At 35.2% G+C, this 20322-nt stretch overlaps 1 long non-coding RNA gene and 2 pseudogenes across 1 annotated transcript; 1 reads left to right on the top strand and 2 right to left on the bottom strand.

The window, feature by feature from the left end:
* Positions 1-5800: 5800 nt before the first annotated feature.
* Positions 5801-7507, bottom strand: LOC139784785 (uncharacterized; annotated as a pseudogene).
* A 909-nt stretch (positions 7508-8416) lies between these two features.
* LOC139784780 (uncharacterized) lies at positions 8417-9605 on the bottom strand (annotated as a pseudogene).
* A 7453-nt stretch (positions 9606-17058) lies between these two features.
* LOC139784781 (uncharacterized) lies at positions 17059-20081 on the top strand. The gene is made up of 3 exons (XR_011721677.1): positions 17059-17145; positions 17238-17350; positions 19823-20081. It is a non-coding gene; the product is annotated as an uncharacterized lncRNA (long non-coding RNA).
* Positions 20082-20322: the final 241 nt, after the last annotated feature.

Raw genomic sequence — 20322 nt, 5'->3', positions numbered from 1 at the left:
TTATTTAGATAGAGCGAGCCAAACTGAGTCGAAAAGTCATGTACCATTTGCAATTTTCGCAATAGTTGATGAGTTATTAATGATTAAAAATCGCCGTATTAGCCCGGCCCACCGCCAAATCCAAGCGCGCGGCGAGATGCGGCCGCCCCGCGGTCGGCGCGCGGGCAGTTGTTTTCTACAAGCGGCGATGATTACGCACGAGCGGCGCGTAACGCCGGGCCCCCGTCCTGAGCGATGATAGTTTCTCGCCTTTTTTAAATAGAAATAAAATTTTCTACAACATAGAAAAATTTTTTGTGCGTACGTATGTACATACGTGTGTACATGCATACACACAGGAACATATCAATTGTACTGCTTAAAAAAGCGATTACTCAATTTACTTTTCTTTTAGTAAGTAACGGTTGTCTTTAAGAAAGAATATTTTCTTGATGATAGTCTTAAAATGTACAAATTTTAGAAAGAGTCTTTATCATGTACTCGAAAGAAGAATTTATACTCCTTCAAAGAACATAATAAAATTTTATCAAAGAAAAGTCAAATAATAAATAAAGTAATATGAGGACCCTCGAGATTAAAATAGGAGAAGTCAAGGCTATGAGGGTCAGACGCAGATCACAGTGCGTAATATCAGAAATAACTGATTTATTCGTCGTTTTGATACATTACATCGATCCGTACGTTTCGGCTCAGTTTGAGCCATCTTCAGCGGTAGTTACAGAAATTAAGTTACACGTTCTCCGTACCGTATGGTGAGTATACTGATTCAAAGTATCAGAAAATAGACCAATTGATCCATATCTGTAAATTTGTTCAATTAATGTTGAGATATTAAAAAGATCCCTTAGGAAACTCACCATTCGGTCTGAAAAACGTGGAATACAGAGCCATGTACATAATAAATACTCTCTGCGAGAAGACTTGACGATCTTATCGACACGACACATGCACAGCAATGATATGAAAGGTCTTGCAAGAAGAGGCATGTCGTAGGTCAACACACCGGCGAGGATTATAACAAAGCACGATTTGACACCGTCTCAAAATGACACGGATTTTTGCATCATGCATATGTCACGGTTTTGAGCAAATTGTAATCCATGCTCATGAACTTTGGTCGTTGGCAAATCGGGGTTTTACTATTGGTACATGTAATATTGTGACGGTGTCAAATCGTGCTTTGTTATAATCCTCGCCGGTGTGTTGACCTACGACATGCTCTTCTTGCAAGACCTTTCATATCATTGTGTGTCGTGTCGACAAGATCGTCAAGTCTTCTCGCAGAGAGTATTCATTATGTAAATGGCTCTGTATTCCACGTTTTTCAGACCGAATGGTGAGTTTTCTAAGGGATCTTTTTAATATCTCAATATTAATTGAACAAATTTAAAGATATGGATCAATTGGTCAATGTTTCTGATACTTTGAATCAGTAAATACTCACCATACGGTACGGAGAACGTGTAACTTAACTTCTGTAACTACCGCTGAAGATGGCTCAAAGCTGAGCCAAAACGTACGGATCGATGTAATGTATCAAAACGACGAATAAATCAGTTATTTCTGATATTACGCACTGTGATCTGCGTCTGACCCTCATAGCCTTGACTTCTCCTATCAAAATAATTAGCAAATCAAATTTTTGTTTTAATTTTATATGCTTAACTGAAGAACTGAATAATTAGAATTTAGAATATTATTTATTTTAAGTAATATTATCAAGAAAACATTCTTGTAAAGATCATCGTTACTTAAAAGAAGAGAAAACTGAGTAATTGGTTTTCTTAGCACTAGAATGATAATTTTTTTGCGTGTGCGTATACGGCACGCCGTTTTGCTATTTAATACCATCATAAAATTCTACCAAATTAAATTGATACTCAAAGAAAAAAAATTATTATTATGTCTAGACATACTTATAATTCATCGAATTATTAATAAGCTATAATTGAAAATGCAGAATTAAAATTATGTCTAGACAAATATTAATTCCGAATTTATTTTATGTTATGCTTAAAAAAGGAAGAGAAAAAAAAATAATTATTTTTTCTTTCTGTGGCAAGAAAATGATAGAGCGCTATCATTTCCACACACCACCTTGCGGCAGATAGCATGGCGCATTTTTTAAGTGCAATGGTACCCCCAGTAGGTCTAATCCACTTTGCATTAAAATATTCTCATATTTTAATGCAAGAACTGTTTGAAGTGCCTTTTTCCAAATGATTAGGCCACCTCGACCCATCCATCTGTCTGGATATCGCGCGTCTAAAACATTTCGCGCTTTCGCGAAAAATCCGCAGGAGCCCCATCGTACTGGAAAATGCGCATTTTTCGCGACAGGCGCGAAATGTTTTAGACGCGCGATATCTGGACAGATGGATGGGTCGAGTGGCACAATCATTTGGCCGGCGCGGTCGCCGGATATTAACGTGCTCGACTATTTCGTTTGGGGTTACATGAAAGATTTAGTCGAGTACACCGCGTGGTGGTACAGAAACTGAGGTACGAGAAGAAATTCTCGCAGCTTTCGATACCATCACGCCGGAAATGGCGCACCGCGCGACGCGCAATATTAATCGAAGGGCCGAACTCTGTATACGAGAACGAGGAAGGCACTTCGAACAGTTCTTTCATTAAAATATGAGAATATTTTAATACAAAGTGGATTAGACCTACTAAGAATACAACTTAAAAAAATACACCATGCTATCTGCCGCAAGGTAGTGTGTGGAAATGATAGCGCTCTATCATTTTCTTGCCACAGAAAGAAAAAATAATTATTTTTTGGCTCGCGATCTTATATCGCGATTGCTATTTATGTCCGCAAAATTCACACGCAAAAAATATATATTCTAGTGCTAAGAAAACCAATCTCTATTTTAGTTCTCTTTTTTTAAGTAACTGTTTACTCTCTTACTTAAAACAAGTAAATTCTGAATTCAAATTGTTTAATTCTTCAATTAAGATTATAAAATTAAAACAAAAATTCGATTTGCTTATTATTTTGACTTTCTTTGATAAATTTTATAATGTTCTTTGAAGGAGTATAAATTCTTTTTCCAGTACATGATAAAGACTTTTTCTATTTGTGATGAATACATTTTAAGATTATTATCAAGAAAAATATTCTTTCTTAAAGAACCCCGTACTTACCAAAAGAAAAAAAAGTAATTCCAGAATTACAATTGTGTACATAATAGAAATTCAAGTATTTAAATTGCGTACATAAGTAAAATTCGGGAATTACAATTATGTACATAATTTTAATTCCCGAAAATTTTTATGTCATAACGTAAAATAAATTCAGAATTAATATTTTGTCTAGACATAATTGTAATTCTGCATTTTCAATTATAGCTTAACAATAATTCGATAAATTATAAGTATGTCTAGACACAATAATAATTTCTTTTCTTTGAGTATCAATTTAATTTGGTAGAATTTTTATGATGGTATTAAATAGTAAAATGGCATGCCGTATACGCACACGCAAAAAAATATCATTCTAGTGCTAAGAAAACCAATTACTCAGTTTTCTCTTCTTTTAAGTAACGATGATCTTTACAAAAAATGTTTTCTTGTATAAACTCTGTATTTCAAATGTATACAAGGACAAATTCGTGAAAATAAAAGCTAACCGTTGTATTCGAATCGTCAGGTGAACGACTCTCTGTTTACGCAACACACATGAAATTTTACTTATTAAATGAATTAAACTTACCCTCTAGAAGTTGATGCAACTCCTTCGTCAATTTCACGAGATGTCGATTGCTGTGGTTCAATTTTTGCATCTTTTTTATATTTATTATTTAATGCAGTGAAACTTTGATAGCAAGCGGAATGATATCCTTTACTGGAACTATTAATTTTTGGTAGCGTCACATTCGAAAATTTTAACTTGTACTCTTTCCGAATATTTAAAATCGGTGCACACTTTTCTAATTTTTCGTTTGTAAAATCGAGAATTTTTTGAGACCTCTTGCCGCAGAAAACACAGACTTTCTTTGACATATTTCACAAGAATATGTGTTTCTCTCACAACAGACACGAGAAGAATAAGGTTCATAAGTGACAAACCCGATTTGTATACTAACATTAGAGGAAAATTACTGTGTGCGCACTGCAGCAAAAGAGCGTCGTGGGCGATGTTTTTAGTTTCAGAACAGTAAGAACTCGTTTGGTCCGCGTTCAAGCCGTAAGAATTTTTTTTTCATATTATTTATAGTTCAAACTTACCTCTCATATAAATTTCAAAGTGAATAATATTTGACATCACCCTCGTGAAATATTACATTGTTTACAACCTGTAAGAACAATTTTGTCCCGCTTGCCAGGTGTAAGAAACGTTTTTTCATAAATTATTTATTAAAAACTAACTAGCAAATAAGTTTCAAGGTGAATAAAATTTGACATACCCTCTGCTTTGTTTTTTACTTCCCCGCAGGGGTTGTCCCACCCTCCAGGTGTAAGAAGTGACTTTTCAATATTAGAAGGATGTACTCTATCGAATATATAGGGTTTCCCGATGAATAAGATTTGACAGAAATTTAGTGTTACGGGCTCCCGGTCTAAAACGTTCGTAAGAATATTAAAGAAACGCAAAAGACAGATTTGTACTTGACTCGTGTTGAACAATTAATGAAACGCTTGTTTACACAAAGAAAGATTGATTTGATCACACTCAAGTATGTAAGGATTAATATAACGTTATTAATGAAAAGTATTATTTTACATTTCATAAATCAAATAGAATATTAAAGGAACTTTATCGACGATCGTCATTTTACCAAAGAAATAGTTTAGAATTATAATTACTGAGCTCAGTATTTTCAACAAAGTCTAATGAATCCAGAAGATTTATCTCGTCGTCTTTGTAAGATATGAATGATTCTCTCGTCGTGATCTCAGATTATCTGGAACCATCAATGATCGGCAACGTGGCAAGACCATGCGGTCGTCTCAGTGTTAGATCGTCATCTAACGCATTCTCAGAAACGATTATTGGTTAAAGCAAAAGAAATTGACTCGTTACCTGATTACTGTCGATGACAGTGCATACAGTCTCATGATTTACGGCCTCGATCAAGATCGAAAGGGCCTTCTCTCGAATGAAAATATTGGTCGTGTTACTTTCTCTCTCTTTCTGTTCCTCGTTCGGTAGAATGGTGAATTCTCGATATTGAATGTAATACATCCTTTCAAAGGCGTATCGTCCTCGTCGTATAGATATTGATGCTTCAATCTATAAGTCGTAATTATACGGAATTGACCAAGTGAAACGGTAACTCTTTATGACGCAATAGCTAACTCAACACACGATTCGTCGCGGAGGACGTACGAAACGAGAATGATCGCTCGCTGCGCTGCACAAACGGACACGCCCGCTCCCGCATGCGCATTGATACATTTTCTACCGGCCGCGTTGCCCGGGCTGCCACGCGGTCTGCGCCGCGCGCGCAGTGAAGCATCACATTTGAATTGGTAGCGCTCGCTAGCATGGTCGCCATCTATACTCGCTTGCTTTTCGATCTATATTTGAATTTAATGTCGACGAATACACAATCTCTGTCCTTATTCTTCTTTATCTTTAAACAGAAGGGAAGGTTTCGCAGAATAAAATTTTTCAATGAATATAAAACTATTAGTTTTGTAACTGATATAACGATCGCGGCATGTATACTTCATAATTATTGCATTAATGCGAATGATGATCTTGACATAATGGAAGATGATAATGAACTTATTGTCAACAACAATCATGATAATCCTGAGGAAAATATTCAAAATGAAATTGCACAAGATCGTCGAATGCATTTATTTAACGAATTATTTCCAGAAATGTAATTTATATTTTTTTATGACATACTTATTTATTAGCCTTATATAAAAGTTGAATGGTAAATAACGTGAATTTTTTTTATCGAAACTAAGCACATTTAATCAACTGTACGAAATAAATGTAAAACGCAATAAAAACGTAAAAAATAATTTTTTCTTAAGAAGTTATTTTACGCATTGTACGTTGCACCATTTTCAGTTATTCTGAATCAGTCTTCTTGTTTTCTTATATATTTTCGTCACTCCTATGTAACTTTTTAAGTAAATTAATTATTAATCTTTTTTCAAAAACAATACTATAACATAAAAATAAAATTGTAAGCACATTTAATCAACTGTACGAAATAAATGTATCAAAACGTAAAAGAAAAAATTTGTTTAAGAAGTTATTTTAAGCATTGTACGTTGCACCATTTTCAGTTATTCCGAATCACTGTCTTCTTGGTTTCTTACTTTTTCGCCACTCCTAAGTAACTTTTTAAGTAAATTAATTTTTAATTTTTCTACTTCTATTATATCTTCATGTCTACGTTCTTTCGATTTTAGTCTTTTTTCTGCTATTTCTTTTTTTAACTGAAGCTGACGTTTTTTTACATTGATTACTTCCACTTTGCTTTGTAGCAACTTTTCGTGCCGCTTAGTTTGTTCCTCTTCTCGATTTTTGGTTGTTTTCAAATAATCTAACCACTGTGTTTGTAACTCCAATTTAGTTTTAGCAAGAGTCGAGCCAGTGCCATGTCCTGGTCGAAGCCTTTTGACGACTGGTCGAGATTCATGTTCAATTGTGGAAGTATTTGGTCGATTATTTTCATCATCCTTCTTCTGCCGCTTCTGGTGATTTGACAGACTTTTATCAACATTATCTCTTTTATCGTTAGAATCACTGTCTAATAATATCTTTGACGAGACTGTATGAAGAGCTGTGGCTTCTTTCCCTTGACCTAAGATTTCCTCCAACTGGTCGTAAAATTCAAACGACATGTGTGCCCGTCCGGATTTTACATTATTGTCCACGCATTCCTTATATTTTTTTATGAGCGAGTTAATTTTCCACCTTACTTGATCATTAAGAGTTACCTGTAAAAATAATTAAATACTTAAATATGTCATTCAATGTTCTTAATTAGAATGATAGAAAGGAAATAAAGTTGAATATTTACCTTTATACCCAATTCTTGCAAGCCTTCGGTTATCGCAGTCCATATCTTTGTTTTTTTTTGCGTTATCAGCCTTATTCAAGTTCATTTCATATGAACTTAAGAGAGCTAGCGTTGATTGTTTATTCCATATTGCATCTAAAAAAAAATAAATCCCAAAATATGAGTAATATATGACAATTGTGTTAATTAATTAAATTCTATGCAGTTAAAAAAATTAATATACTTTGCTTGCTGACAGAGTTATTTATGTTTTCCTTTTCTGATGTACAGGACATTTCATCCACTGCATCACTGCATAAGGCATCATGTTTGGCTACATATGGCAAAAAAGGTCCATTCACAAATGCTTTATCCGAAATTTTTTAAATCATATACTTACATTGATTATTTTCAGGACATGATTCTAATATGAATAACACATTATCGTCATCCATGTATACGTCTTTGTTGATGAAACACTTGTGATTAGGGACTGCATCCCAAGAGGAAATCGTATTTTGACAATATGCTTACAAATCATAACTATTTTGTTAAGATTAATTTTTATTAGAAAATAAAACTGAAGTCTATTCTGTTTTTTGTTGTCAATTGTAACGTATAACCTTAGAAGTGCTTTCTGTACAACTCTCTAAACATGAAATTTCTATAAATAACAATTTTATGTTTAGAATATGGCAATACTGATGCACACGACACGCTAAAACTCACTTATATTTTGTGTCGTATTGTGTCTCACCGTGTCGTAGTTGGAATACGCTGTGCCCGACACTGTGTTACACTGTGTCTCATTGTGTCATTGCTGGAAAGCTCCCATGACCCCGCATAAGTCGCGATAGTGACTACTCGTGCGTGCCCCCCCGCTCAACCGGGAGAAGCACGACTTTATACTCCGCGTCGCCAAGGGCGCTCAGCAGTAATCGTCAAGAGTGACCTTCCGGTTCACCAGGTGAGCTCACCTCCGATCATTATTGTCATCGCGTTCGCGATCGTCGTTTGCCTCGCGGGCAAGATCTTCGTCGCAAAGGCATCACGTCGATGCTCGGCAAGATTTCTGTCTCGCGTTTGCGGCAGACATCAGACGCATCAAGATTTCCGATTCGAATTCCAACAGTGTACGTGAAACGGTCGTTCGACATCGAGCTTCCGGTGAAATTTATCACTGACCAGAAAGTCATTCTCTCATCCGCAACCCTCCCCTCATTTCGCGCTCTCTCTGAGTGGTGCCGGCAATGCCGGCATAAATCGCGCTCCGCGGAATCTCCGGCCAAGCACGAAACAATAACTTTGATTCTTTTAATCGAACAATCTCATCGACTATTACTATTACTACATTTACGCGAGCGTTACTTCTGTAGTAACTTACGATAATTCACTCGTTTACGCGGAGTAAATTATCGTAAGTTACTACAAAATCCCGCTTACGCGAAGGAATTATCGTAAGTTACTACAGAAGTAACGCTCGCGTAAACGTAGTATATGTTACTTTCCTTATCTAAGGATCTATTAATTGTTGTAATTGATAATAATATATTCTGTAGATTCGCATATAAAAGTTCATAGAGCATACGACCACCAACAATAAAGATGTATAAACTGAAAGTTTTAAAGATTCAGTAAATTTATTTTCGTGTTTCTTGTATTTGACATTCTTTACTGTCGTGTCTCTTAAGCAATCTAAAAATGAACTTATATTCGAGAAGTTACTAGTATTTTCTACATTAATGATACTTAATAAAGTATTTTGTATATCAGGTTGATCTTCGATAATTGCTGTTATAGTTTTAAGAAAATAATCCGTAATTTTGGTCTGTGATTTTTTAAATGCTTCAAACTCTTTTAGTTTTCGTTGTCTGATCACGATATCTTTTGCATTTTTTTCAATTTGAAGTTGGGGCTTATTATTTGATGTCGCAGAATTGTTAGCCTCCTCAACAATTCTGCGTTCACAAAAATCCGATGCTTCGAATAAAATTGAGGTTTCACCTGAGGTTTCATTTTGTATTTGACACAGTGGTTGTGAATTCGTTGAACTGCTCGTTGAAACATTTCTTTAAAGTAGGATCTATATTTGGCGAAATATAAATTTCCGCATTCTGAATAGTATTAGCCAAATTCTCGACCAAATTAGTATCCTTGGTCGTATCAGATGTAATTTCAGAAATATTAAAAATGTTATTTTGAATTTTGGTCCTCTATTTGAAGTGAACTCGGAAGTGTCAAAAGTAAATTGTCATTAGATTTTTGTATTTTTAAAATAAAAGTAAAGTATTGCTAGGATTATCATTTTTCTTTCTTTGTTATTTTTTTTATATAAGTTAAAATGTGTTTATTAAAATTAGATAATGTCCACTTTTTTCTTCCAATTCTGGAATTTTTCGCCGAATATCCTGTAGAAATAAAATCGCAGAAGCAGCATTTAATTTTTGCACAATAATTTTCATTGTCTATCATGACCTTTAAGTTATAAATTTGTTTAATAAAGTCTTCTTTAGTGTCTTCTTTACAATATTCTTCAATATACTTTTAATATATTTTGTAGAAGTAGTCCACCAGTCGCAACTGTGGAAAGAAGGGCCATTTCGTAAAGGATTGGAAGGATGCAGACATAACTTATTTTTTCTGCAAAACGCAGGGACACAGTAAATCGAATTGTGCGAAGTTGAAGAAGAAGGAGATGACAGGGGGCAGGTGCAACCAATGATGGAGTTGTCAGCAGTAACGACGTCCCCTGGAGCAGAACAGGCAGAACAGGCAGTGGCCTCAGTTTGGAAAATGAAAAGAGCATTACGATAAGTAATTCACCATTGAAAGTTATAGCATTTAACGATTGCAATTGTAGTTTATTCGCGTTAATCGATACGGATAGTCCTGTTTCTTTTATAAGAACGGACATTTATCATAACTTTTTCACACGGAAAGTGAATTGTTGAAAGTGTCGAATCGAAAATTTAGTTTGACAATTTTCGGCATTAAACAATTTACCAATTTTTAATTGTGGTTCGGTGAAATAAAAAATCTTGTTTGACCAATGGCTTAAAGTTCCGTTTAATGTTGAATTGCAAATTTTGAAAGATGCTAATTTTGTTAACAATTTGATAATTGGTAGATATTTTCTAACTAAAGAGAAATTAACATTGATTTATAAGCCAAGTGAAATTGTTTCATGCGAGAAAGTTCAACTTCTACCGCAATTTAATGTATGTGAAGTTTTTGATAATCTAGAGGCAAAAATTGGAAAATTGATTTTGGCAAGGCCACTAACAAGGGAACGGTCGGAAGTGTCCCTACCCGATTTGGATGCGCTTTGGATATGTTGTTGAGCATCAAAAAACATTAGACACGTATTTTTTTTTGCGGCGTATCTCGACGTTTATTGGTTGAAAAAACCCGATTTGGAACCTACCCGATTTGGATGCGCTTTGGATATGTTGTTGAGCATCAAAAAACATTAGACACGTATTTTTTTTGCGGCGTATCTCGACGTTTAGGGGTTGAAACAACCCATCGAAAATAACGGATTTTATATTTTTTTTGCGAATATCTTCGAAAATATAAGGCGTAACGACAAAAAATTTGTACGAAATGTTTATGGCTTTTTGTGCTCTTTACAATGGCGTAATCAGATTTGTCAAATTGGTCACATTTTTTAATTTAACCCCACCCCCACCAATTATTTTTGCCAAATATAACAATTTTTCCAACGCAAATTTAAGAGCGTCAAATGCCAAATACATCCATGTGTATTTTTATTATGATACCATTATTCGATTTTTGGCAAGACGAGATGATATGTGGTATAGGCGTCGCGCTGTAGGTAGGTGTTGCGTTATTTCTGTTCAGTTGCGCCGTACGCTTAAAAATTTCCATTTCAACTCCGGGATGACCGAAAGCGCTGATGCAAAGGCCAGCGCAAGGCACTGACAGCGAGAGGTTAACGCTATTTTGAGAGTCCTAGACTAGCAACGGAATGTCGACTCCGACAAATTGTAAGATCGGGCGGGCAGTCGCAAATCATAATCTGAACGAACACGTGCGTCACATTAACCGCTACAATAATATACTATCCCGATTACGGCACAACAAAATCAACAACCAAATTCACGCATTTGAATATCATTTGCTCGTGTCATAATTCCGGAAAGCAAGCATTTCAGATCGTAAGTTTGAAGTGTAAAGAACTGTGTGTTGTACGCTGTCGTTTTGTGAACATGTAAGTGCATTTTTATTGTTAACTTTTATTGGTTTCTTACGCTTGTTACTTTTTCCTTTGATATTGAATATTTAATATAATTTTTTATTCAGCTCTTACTCAATTCTTTGCCAGTTTTGCCAGTGACTATATAATCTTTTGGGAGAGATGCACTTGGACACTGTACATTTGGACACGGTCATTTGCACACGATAAATCGGACACCGTTTATTTGGACACGGTTCATTTGGACACGATTTATTTGGACACGGTTCATTTGGACACCGTTCATTTGGACACGGTGCATTTGGACAATGTTTATTTGGACACGGTGCATTTGGACACCGTTCATTTGGACACGATCATTTGGACACAATCAATTAGACACCGTTTATTTGGACACGGTTCATTAGGACACCGTTCATTTGGACGCGGTGCATTTGGACACCGTTCATTTGGACACGATCATTCGGACACGATCAATTGGACACGGTTCATTTGGACACGGTTCAATTGGACACGGTTCGTTTGAACACCGTGTGTTTGGACACGGTTTATTTGGACACGAATCATCTGGACATCGTAAAAAATACGACCTGTGCAGTTGGACACCGTAAAAAATGCGGCCTGTGCAGTTGGACACCAAAATGCGCGATCTGTGCAGATGGACACGAAAATGCGCGACTTGTGCAGTTGGACACCGAAATGCGCGACCTGTGCAGATGGACACGAAAATGATAGACATGTTAATCATAAATTATGTTAATATTGTTGCATCCTTACTCGTCAATATATCCTATATAATATATCAAAGTACATGCGTGGGCGGGGGGGGGGGGGGCTCGTTCCCCCTGCACCCCCCATGCACGCGCATTTCGGTGTCCAACTGCACAGACCGCGCATTTTCGTGTCCATCTGCACAGGTCGCGCATTTTGGTGTCCAACTGCACAGGCCGCGCATTCTGGTGTCCAACTGCACAGGTCGCGTATTTCGGTGTCCAACTGCACAGGCCGCGCATTCTGGTGTCCAACTGCACAGGTCGCGCATTTCGGTGTCCAACAAAACAAACGGTGTCCGATTGATTGTGTGCAAATGACCGTGTCCAAATGTACAGTGTCCAAGTGCATCTCTCCCAAAAGATTATATAGTCACTGGCAAAACTGGCAAAGAATTGAGTAAGAGCTGAATAAAAAATTATATTAAATATTCAATATCAAAGGAAAAAATAACAAGCGTAAGAAACCAATAAAAGTTAACAATAAAAATGCACTTACATGTTCACAAAACGACAGCGTACAACACACAGTTCTTTACACTTCAAACTTACGATCTGAAATGCTTGCTTTCCGGAATTATGACACGAGCAAATGATATTCAAATGCGTGAATTTGGTTGTTGATTTTGTTGTGCCGTAATCGGGATAGTATATTATTGTAGCGGTTAATGTGACGCACGTGTTCGTTCAGATTATGATTTGCGACTGCCCGCCCGATCTTACAATTTGTCGGAGTCGACATTACGTTGCTAGTCTAGGACTCTCGAAATAGCGTTAACCTCTCGCTGTCAGTGCCTTGCGCTGGCCTTTGCATCAGCGCTTTCGGTCATCCCGGAGTTGAAATGGAAATTTTTAAGCGTACGGCGCAACTGAACAGAAATAACGCAACACCTACCTACAGCGCGACGTCTATACCACATATCATCTCGTCTTGCCAAAAATCGAATAATGTGTTACGTCCCGGAAGGCGATCGGGACGTCGGGGTGGGTTTGAATGACGCACGACTTTAGTATGACCGGCACCTTCCCGAGCTATCGCAACGGCAAGTACGAGTAAGTCTTATACTCCGGTTTTCTTCGAGTTTTGGGTCTCGGTGCATGCCCGAAGAATGAGACGAATTTCTTGCGTTAGAGTCTCGATTCTAGTGACCTTTGGTTTCGGCCGCACCTCGGCAGCTGGAGCCTGGAGCTGATTGAGACGGGCTCGGCGCGACCGGCTGGTCGAAGAGAGGCACGGGCGGAGCCGACTGAGACGGCACAGCGTCAAATATTCGCCGATCGAATGCACCGGCCGAATAATAGGCACGCCGCAGCCTTTTAATTTGGTGGGCTCGTCCCGATCGCCTCGATCGAACCATGAGTGACAGCCACACTTACCTTTCGGTTGCTTGTTCCTCAGCCAGCTCCGATTGGTGACGACTGCTTCGGCTTCTCTTAGAGGGCATGCAGTCGTGCGCGTGTTCGTGTGTGTGCGTGTAGTGGATAAGCCTTAGCGCTATCATGCAGCTTAACTAAATTTTGTTGACCTGAGTTAGGAACAAAGAAAGAACTCGGGAAGAAGAGAACGCCCTGCGGGTGGCGCGCATCTGAAGGGGGATTGGTCAAGAACGCCCTGCGGGAGGCGCGCATTGACGTGGGGGAGATCGGAGGTAATTCGGTCGAGAGACAGGAAGAAGCAATTTCAATTCGGTATTAAATGAACCGGTTTATTATTCACACTTTCCTGGATTGTACAGGCTCGACAACGTACGACTGCGCGTGAGAACGAGAGGCACAGCTCTCAGATTGACGGCTCGCGGCTATGTTCGAATGGAAGCGCTCGCGGCTAAGTCCGAATAGAAGCGCTCACGGCTAAGTCCGTTCGACTCGCGGTGCTCTCGAAACTAGAATCTCGTTTCCGAAACCGAGGACTAAATGCGAGTTGTCGCCTCGCAAGGTCTGCATTTATACCCCCAGCTCGGTGGCGTCTCGGGGAAAGGGCCACCGGGTTCACGCGAGTACGCGTGAGCGTCACGTGCACTATTAGAATAATCGAGTACGTGTTCGAGAGCGTCGCGGGCCGGTGTAAATACAGAAAGACAATCAATTAACGCGCAATAATGCAATTGTCAAAAGAGTTATACTACTATAATACTTCATTATAGTACTACCTGATACCATTTTTAACATGCATACCAATAATAAGTTTATTATAACACTAACATTATTGTCATATTTTATTGAATAATATTAATATTATCGTAGCCCTTCTCTAATAGTAAATTTGTAATGCCATCATGATTTCGGTCGTTATCGATTGCCACGAGATATATATACGAACTACTATTAATACATTAATACATTAATTTCGTGTGTGTCTTACTCTAGCTTTCGTCTTTGCAAAATATTGACAAGATTAGCAGCGTGCGTCTTCGCGAGACGAAACGAACACGCGACAAATTTCGCTGTTCGTTACAAATGGTATCATAATAAAAATACACATGGATGTATTTGGCATTTGACGCTCTTAAATTTGCGTTGGAAAAATTGTTATATTTGGCAAAAATAATTGGTGGGGGTGGGGTTAAATTAAAAAATGTGACCAATTTGAAAAATCTGATTACGCCATTGTAAAGAGCACAAAAAGCCATAAACATTTCGTACAAATTTTTTGTCGTTACGCCTTATATTTTCGAAGATATTCGCAAAAAAAATATAAAATCCGTTATTTTCGAGGGGTTGTTTCAACCCCTAAACGTCGAGATACGCCGCAAAAAAAATACGTGTCTAATGTTTTTTGATGCTCAACAACATATCCAAAGCGCATCCAAATCGGGTAGGTTCCAAATCGGGTTTTTTCAACCAATAAACGTCGAGATACGCCGCAAAAAAAAATACGTGTCTAATGTTTTTTGATGCTCAACAACATATCCAAAGCGCATCCAAATCGGGTAGGGACACTTCCGACCGTAAGCGTCGTCTCAAACATTTGATTTGGAAATTGCAAATTCCAATATTGCGGAGATTGATGATAATTATATCGTACGAGTTAATTTTAAGAATATGCCTATGTATGCGTATGTACCGCGTTGTTTTGCATTTAAGAAACAAAATCAATAATATTCTTTTGTTTCTTTTGCGAAAAGAAACAAAAGAATATTATTGACGATTTATTTGCTAGAGATATCACAAAGCCTAGTATTTCACCATATTGCACGAATAGTGCCAGTTCGAAAGAAAAACAGTTTGTTACGACTTGGTGTTGACCTCCGATCGCTCAACAGCAGTTACGAAGGTATCCTTTTCCACTTATGGAAGACTAGCTTGGTACCCGTGCTTCGCTACGGCAACATATATTTTACACTCTTTCACCTTAGAGATCGAATTTCTAAAAATCTCTTCTTAGTAGGTGCTTACGCCATGGAAGCAATATACTATGGTCATCAGGTTTGTGAAACCTATAAAGATTTTTTAAGTGTTTTCTCTTTCGCTACTAAGGTCGAATTAGTACCCAGTGAGCAAGGAACATTAAATTAATGTTTAGAAATATTGACTTTATGTGTATTTTTTAAACGTTTTTTTAATAATATTATACATATTTAAAAAATATTATTTCGTAATATGATTTTTCTGAATGTTGTTAAAATATTTTAAAAACGTTACAGAAAATATTTTTCAAATGTTACTCTGACATTTATTTGAGATCAATGCAACAGTTCAAAATTCCTTGTAATTTGGACTTAGAAATAACGTTGGTAGTATATTAATTTTCTGTTGTTATAATGTTATTGTTTTATATTGTGCGCAACGCTCATCGCCATGATGTACATGATTATCCTACATACAATGCGTGAGTGCGTATACACGTGTGTCGATCGAGCAGTGCGGAGTGCTCTTCATTTACAGCATATTTATATATAAGTAAGTAACTATTATATATTCTAAAAGTTGTATATTAATGATAAGAATTCAATTAACCATACGTGCTATGAATAGTAGCTGGTGATGCAGGATTCATTTTCCGATTTACAAGAGAAATTTACAAAAAAGAGGAAATATCAATTAATTTATCTACGTTCTATAATAGACTTATAGTATAAAGTTGATAGATGTAACAAACGATCAGTACAAACAAGACCAAAACTGACTTTTTATTTATTTTTATATTTTTTTCACATATATGTGCTATCACACTCTAAAGTATATAAATAAATATATTATTGTAAGCATATTTTATATGTACAGGGCAATGAATATGTGTCTTAACATATGGGATCAATTATTGTATCAAATTCAAGAAACCACTATTTGAAAAATTTGACCCTGGCTAAGATAAACATCAGTGAACAATATATCATAAGGAAAACTCTGTACAAGATACTAAGATTGGAGAATATCTTCCCTTAAGGGGAGGTTCTCATCTAGCGACCCAAAAGTAAGGTGATTTTCTTGAATTTTTTTTTCATAGAAGGAAGTTAATAAATAACTGAAGGTTTTTGACACTTATTTATGGAGTCTAAGAGTACATAGAAAAATTTTTTTAAATAGAAATTACTGCCGTGGAATGGTGTTACACGTGGTGCATCGTGACCGCGTCAAAAAAAGATGTCCAATTGGCAATCACTCTAGCACCTGTAAAAATTATCAGAAATCAAAAATCCAAAAATTTTCATGAAATATATAATATTTGTTGGAGCTTGAACCTATAATATAAATAAAAAGTCGAAAATTAAACAAATGACGAACATTTGAATTTTGAGTACCGTTTTTTCACGTTTTTTCTCAAAATTCAAATGTCCGTCATTTTTTTAATTTTCGACTTTTTATTCATATTATAGGTTCAAGCTCCAACAAATATTATATATTTCATGAAAATTTTTGGATTTTTGATTTCTGATAATTTTTACAGGTGCTAGAGTGATTGTCAATTGGACATCTTTTTTTGACGCGGTCACGATGCACCACGAACACCATTCCACGGCAGTAATTTCTATTAAAAAAAATTTTTCTATGTACTCTTAGACTCCATAAATAAGTGTCAAAAACCTTCAGTTATTTATTTACTTCCTTCTATGAAAAAAAAATTCAAGAAAATCACCTTACTTTTGGGTCGCTAGATGAGAACCTCCCCTTAACTTCTATTAACAGTTTTCTTACTTTTGAGGAAATGCTAAAAGATGACCAAGAACCTTTTACGCAAGTCGTAAGTAAAGCTGCTTATTATAATTAAATCATGTATATATTAAATTACAACCTTTTTCTTATCTAAACTATATTGAATTCTTCTTGTTTTAGAGGCTATTAGACAATTAACAATCCCTTGTAATATAGAGAAAGACTTGGAACACTCTATAATGGAATGGCTTAGATTTGCAAACACCCGTAAACAAAGAAAAAAATCTTAAAAGGTAAAAAAGTAACATAATGTATTTATGTCTGTTAAGTTAGCACCCCCCTCCACACAAAAAACCGGAATAACACATATGCAGAAATTAAGTGCTCTTTATGTGCTAATCATGTGCTCTATTCACGATTTTTGTGCTCGAGCGGTTTTGTGGGAAATCACAATTGAAACTGGGTGTGCTGGCTTAACGTAAGCTAGCACCCCCACTCATTAAAATTACATATAAAATAAAAAACTTAATATGCTAGAATAATATGCTTTTTATGTGCTTTTAAATGCCTCAAATAAAATTAGTCTATCTGTAATAGTTTAAAAGATATACGCAAAAAAAGATCTATATACTACTGATATAAGAGTAAAGTATTAGTTAAAATACAGAAAGCAAAATATATCTTGTCTAAAAATGTTTCTCGATTAATGTGTTCTCGAAATGTGCACAATGAGATTTCCGTGTTCATCCCCTTCGGCCGACACAAACGTGAGCACCCCATACGTACAAGAGTAAAGTACTAGTTAAAATACAGATAGCGAATTGGTTTTATTCTTAAAATGTTCCTCAATTTATGTGCTCTCGAAATATGCACAATGATTTTAAAAGCATAAAAATTACATTAATTTTTTTCGTCAATGTAATTTTTTGATACAAATTTTTTTAATAAACATAATTATATGTGTAATATCTAAATATTCTATTACCATATTCTTTTATACATCATAAAATAAATATATCCTTCAAGTATTAGTCGCGCAATTGTAGTGTAAACTGCACTATTATTCGTGTAATATTGTCATGAAAAACAATACACAAGAGATTCTATATAAATACAAATTAAAGTTTACTAAAGAGTAACTAATTTTGAAAATTACATTTTGTTTCTATTATTAGAAAGAGAATGTTAAAAATTAGTTAAACATATGTTTACTTATATGTATTTATATATTGTTCAGAATCTCAGTGAAAAATTCTCCATAATATTAGCAACTTTGCAATACTTACTCATAACTCATATTAAATAACTTTAAAAATATATACAAACACATATATTTAATTTTATAAATATTAATATAATTATATTACTTATATACAAAATTATATTTTACTTGTATACCTCAATTCTTCCTATCTATTCTTGCATGTACTTCTTCCATCTACTCTCTATCAAATATTTGATACTGATAACTATCCCATGTTTTGCTAACAATTTTACATATAACAATATTTATGTAAAAAATACTAATTTAAAAAAATTTTCTGAAGTCTTATTAAACAATTTAATCAATACATTAACCAAAACAATTTCAACTAATTTAATTTTGTAAACTATTGTTTCTGTCTTTATAGCAAAATCAATATCAAATTAGGATTAATCTTACATATATTGTATGTATAGGAATAACCAGATTAGAAAAAATTATAAAATGAAAATTACAAAATAAAATTATAAAATAATAATGTTTTAACATTTTCGTAAAAAAATTAATGTTATTTAGGTTTTTTCATAATTTTTTTCATAAAAAAAGAGTCAGCAGTAAAATTTTATTGTACATATTCCACAAGCTCGTAAAACATTTTCAGCTTATAATCAATAAGCTGGAAACGAATTGTTATATTAGTAAGAACTTTACTCTTGTAAGTATACTGGTCACTTTCAGGAAGGTTTGTCAGCTGAAGGGGATGAGCACAAAAATCTTATTCTGTATATTTTGAAAGCACATAAATTAAGGAACATTTTAAGACTAAAATCAGTTTGCTATCAGTATTTTAACTGGTACTTTACTCTTGTACGTATGGGGTGCTCACGTTCGGGTCGGCTGAAGGGGATGAGCACGGAAATCTCATTGTGCATATTTTGAAAGCACATAAATTGAGGAATATTTTAAGACTAAAATCAATTCGCTATCTGTATTTTAACTGGTACTTTACTCTTGTACGTATTGGGTCTCACGTTCGGGTCGGTCGAAGGGGATGAACACGGAAATCTCATTGTGCATATTTCGAGAACACATTAATCGAGAAACATTTTAAGACAAGAATTATTTTGCTTTCTGTATTTTAACTGATACTTTACTGTTATATCAGTAGTATATAGATCTTTTTTTGCGTATATCTTTTAAACTATTACAGATAGACTAATTTTGTTTGAGGCATTTAAAAGCACATAAAAAGTACATAATTCTACCAAAGAGTTTTTTATTCTATATGTAATTTTAATGAGTGGAGGTGCTAGCTTACGTTAAGCCAGGATCTCCACTTTCAATTGCAATTTCCCGCGAAACCTCTCGAGCACAAAAATCGTGAATAGAGCACATAATTAGCGCATAAAGAGCACTTAATTTCTGCATATGTGTTATTCCGGTTTTTTGTGTGGGGGGAAAGTGCTAACTTAACAGACATAATGTATTTTGATACACAGAATGAATAACTGAAGATGTTACTAATATTTCTGAAATTGAACGAGAAATTCTTATTTTCCAGCAACTGTTTGGTAAAGATCCTGAAAGATTAATAATCTGTTTAAAAGGAAAGAATAAGAGTTTGGAAAAAAATAGTAAAAGAGTTATATTCAACTAGAGCACCTGTATCGCATTGCCTAAAGAAGAGTTAGAAGGCATCTTAATTTCCTTTATTCGAAGGTGACTTAAAAAACCCCTTCCTAGGATCCCTTCCTAGGATCAATACTTTCTGAGATAATTGGCAGAGATAATTCGCAGAGATAATTGGCACACGAAATAAATCTCATAATAAAACCTACATATGTATATGTATATATATTTGTTCATATAAATAAAACTACTTTTTTATGGTAATTAGTGTAGTGCATTTTATTGAAAATAAATACATATTGCCTGAAATGAAAACAAAATATTAATAACAACTTTAAATAAATGTTAGAATTAATATTACGGTAATCTTAATATAATATTGTAATAAAGTTGATAGTACGTTTAAATTTTTATCTCAAAAACATTACAGGA

Source organism: Temnothorax nylanderi, unplaced genomic scaffold (genome assembly GCF_030848795.1).
Source record: "Temnothorax nylanderi isolate EJ_2023f unplaced genomic scaffold, tnyl_v1.0 TNYL_tig0676_pilon, whole genome shotgun sequence".
In the NCBI taxonomy this organism is placed as follows: Eukaryota; Metazoa; Arthropoda; class Insecta; order Hymenoptera; family Formicidae; genus Temnothorax; species Temnothorax nylanderi.
Note: the sequence above shows the minus strand (reverse complement) of the source record. Positions and strands in the feature narration are given on the sequence as shown.